This window comes from Schistocerca serialis, chromosome 2 (genome assembly GCF_023864345.2).
Source record: "Schistocerca serialis cubense isolate TAMUIC-IGC-003099 chromosome 2, iqSchSeri2.2, whole genome shotgun sequence".
NCBI lineage: Eukaryota > Metazoa > Arthropoda > Insecta > Orthoptera > Acrididae > Schistocerca > Schistocerca serialis.
The window spans coordinates 250,884,857-250,888,784 of record NC_064639.1 but is presented as its reverse complement, the minus strand read 5'-3'; the positions used below and the strand labels follow the sequence as shown (position 1 = coordinate 250,888,784).

At 41.6% G+C, this 3,928-nt stretch overlaps 1 non-coding gene across 1 annotated transcript; it reads right to left on the bottom strand.

Annotated features, from left to right (window-relative positions):
* Window positions 1-3,610: 3,610 nt before the first annotated feature.
* Window positions 3,611-3,685, bottom strand: Trnai-aau (transfer RNA isoleucine (anticodon AAU)). The gene has a single exon. It is a non-coding gene; the product is annotated as a tRNA-Ile (tRNA).
* Window positions 3,686-3,928: the final 243 nt, after the last annotated feature.

The window sequence follows — 3,928 nt, the reverse complement described above, 5'->3', positions numbered from 1 at the left end:
ATGTCTTCCGCTGGGATTTCATTGACTACTGTAGAATTGTCTTCAGTAATGAGCCGCGCTTTGAACTGAGCCGCGGTGTCCAGCGTCTGCAGACGCTCCAGACATCGGTGGGAAACCACCCTGACTGTGGCCCGCCATATGGCCCGACTACCACGAGTGATGGTCTGGTCGTTATCTGCGGCACCCTTACAACACACTGGCACGTTGACGATATTCCATGCCCAATTTTGTTACCCTTCATCGGCTTAAGTTCCAGCAATGTAATGCTCGCCAGCACAAGGCAAGAATTTCTGCTGCTTGTCTTCGCTCTTGCCAAACCCTACCTTGGTCAGCAATGTCGCCGGATGTCTCCTCGATTGACAACATTTGGAGCATTATGAACAAGATCCTACAACTATCTAGGTATTTTCACGACCCAACGAGCCAATTGGGCGAGCTTTGCCGCGATATCTTTCAGAAAGACACCTAATAACTCTGCCGATCATTGCTAAGTCGAATAACTGCTTACGTAAGGGCCATAAGTGCTCAATGTTTGAAGCTCTTTCTCTACGATAAATCATTTAATTTTCCTGAAATTGTGACCATTTGATTTTCTGTACACATAAATCATATCTAGCGACTTCCAGCCCATTCGGATAATTTCATTTTGGTGCCTCTTTCTTTTTTCCTTTGAATGTGTGACGGAATCATTATACGGTGAAAGGGTACAGTACTGCTCGACATAGGAAATATGTACGACAACATACTTCTTTGTTCTTGTCAGAACAGCATTTTTATTGTAATAACGCCATTTTATTTAATACACCGAAGCCGGATACCAATGTAGGAAAGAAGGACAATTTATATATTTTATTATTCCTTAAAATAAATCCCTATATCCAGTTTGGTGATGTTTGTGAATTGGATGAATGGCTGGTAGTCTGCTGACAACAGATAGTGAAGGTATATTCTATAATCATCTTTGAGACAGTCCTCTGGTCACCTTTGGCGGAACCAAAGAGAAGAAGTTTACCAGAGCACTAGAGGGCCCGTAATGTGGCTGACCAATACGCGTGGCAGGGTCCTCCCCCACTTCTGCGGAAGCGCGGGATGACCGGATGAAGGGCCATGTTTCGGCACTCTGTCGCTGGTTTCTGAGGTGTGAGGACGTGTTTTATGTGTGCTCCAGAAAAACAAGTTTAAATGAAAATGGTATGCATGTGGAATATTAAAGAATAGACAAAAATAATGATTTCTCTTTTCAGAAACTTTTGGTGGGAGGCTCAGGTAAATTGTGGGAAATAGACAGGCAGGTAAAATTCATTGGGAACATGGGATTCTTCAGAAGTGACCAACGGTCACAATGAAACCACGTGTTGTAATTACAAGATGAAATACATGCGTGTGGTAATATTGTAAGAGGTCCGAGCAGATGTAATTTCGATGTATTGCTCATGCGCTGCCTGCGATATGAAAGGTATAAGAGAATCACTGACCAGAGAGCAGTGTTGACTGAGTAGGTACTGTGTAGCTGTAGCAGTGGCTAGTCTGCCCTGGTCTGCAGTCTGCTCTGGTGTGGTATGGTATATCATGTTGGCTGGGCCGGTCGCGGTGCAGGGATGCCGGAGCCTGAGTGTTATTGTACAAGGTAAAAAGCAGCCTCGCGCATATCTAGTAATGTTATGTGAACTCCCATGTAAATCTTTAAAAAAATGTCCTAATAATAATCTTTGTGATATAAAGTAATTTCCAACAAGCATTCATTTCAATTTAAAGAATTTACTAATTTCTCCAATCCATGATCATTCCGATTGTTGCAAAAGAAAAATCAGTTGCTTACTTTCATAAATGACAAATCTATCGGGCAGCATTGCAGAGAGCTGTGCCGGAAAAAGTTATTGAAAGAGCAGATAGTTGGCGACTTTATTGAGGTAAGAATTTTTGTTTTTTATTCAGAATGATCTTACAGGGCCATGATGCAGCTCTGCTGTCGTCCAAAATTTACCAGGTTACTGAATTAATTTTTTTATTACGAGGTCTAAGAATTTTTCTGTTTCGAGCTTACATTAAATGAGAAAAGAATTTTGTGGGTACATTAAATGTGAATGCATTTCTGTACGGAGATTATAAACGGGAACCCATTTTGTTCTGAGCTTACACTAAAATTAGAATCATTATCCATAATAATATTTATTTAATTATTTTTTGGTGGGGAGGCTACACTACACTGCTCTCTGGTCAGCGATTCTCTTATACCTTGCATATCGCAGGTAGCGCATGAGCAATACATCGAAATTACATCTGCTCGGACCTCTTACAATATCATGATGAAATATTTGCGTGTGTAAATCTATGTTGAAACTATTTAAGAACTACGTGTGCAGAACTTGAATTAGAGACAAGCACTTCCACGTGAAGAGTACAGTGTGGGTCTCAACCTGACTATGAGACAATAAAAAAGTATAAGTGCTTGTCCAAGCTTTCAGTTGAGGACCCGTGTGTGAAATAATTAAGATAACAAAAATTTCAGTTAAGAGATACTTTCGTGTGACGCTAGCTTGACATTCAGATACTCTGAGAGTGAATTAAGGCGAGTCAGCCATCTAACAGGCAACACCATGGTGTTGCATTGCACAGGGAGATGTGCATAAATCCTCCAGAGTTTGTGGTAGGGAAATTTGTTACGTGGGTCAGTGACGTGTGAATCTGGGACGACTATTGATTGATGCGGAAAAGCAGAACAAGTAGATAACCAAACATTTTGTTTCTGAGATGTGTTTTATACTGCCGATGTGATTTATTTTGTATATTTAATCTGCGTGATTTGCACGAGACAGTAGCGAATTAAATACGCTGGGTCAAGCATGATTTTCCTTAGTAGTGCCTGATAGTCAATAAATTCGTTATGTTGCTAATGAATGAGCTTATGAGAGTATGGTAAAGGATGAAGTCGCGAAAGATTCCTTACCAATCCAGAAGATGCACAGTAGCAATAAACAAAAACATTACGATACCATAGAATAGTGAAATGCTTATGTAATGTCATGCCCATTACGTGGAGAATCCCTTGTTTAACTATTGTGTTTAAGTGTAATGCAAGAAATTAGGCAACATTAGCGTGAAAGAATTTATTACAATAAAATAGGAGATATATGAAACAAATGGTGGTCTTGATTATTGAGTTGTGGGTAGCCATTTTGTTGAGGCATTATACCATAAGCTCCATTTTTTGCTTGTAGTCCCAAGCTTTGATGCTACAGAAAGGAAATGTGGTCTTGCCAGGGTGGAGTGAGTGCACCGGAAATGTGCACAAGCTATTACCCTATGCGTTATCCATTCCGTTGCGTTAAGAAGTAGAGACAGACTAAATAATAGTTTAACTGTTAGGCGCTAGGGCTCTAATTTCAAGCATAGTTGCAGTGGGTATGATTAATCATGAAAATATTTCTGATGTAAGGCACTCGCTTGGCAGGCCACTCATCTAGTAGGCCTGACTACTAAATGCCACAGATGAGAGGATAACCTCCCAACGTAAATTGAAGGTGGAGGTGAGGAGACAGGATAGGAAAGGGGTTATTGATGTCAGCTGCCTCAGGACATTACTCGGAATCAGCAGCGACGAATGAAAATGTGTCCCTGGCCGGGATTCGAAACCGGGATCTCCTGCTTATTAGGCAGGTGCGCTAACCTCTGCGCCATCCAGGACACTGTGTTATCGCACCTGCACGGACTATCTCGGCCAGCCTCACGGCCAACCCACCGAGCGGCACCTATCCTCAGTTCCTGCCCATGCTCGCTACTTCGAGATTCCCACAGGAGGTCAGACGCTCCAGTGGAATCAATTGTATGAATGTGTGGCGTCTTGTCTTTCGAACTATTTATTCACTTACAGGGTGTTTCAAAAATGACTGGTATATTTGAAACGGCAATAAAAACTAAACGAGCAGCG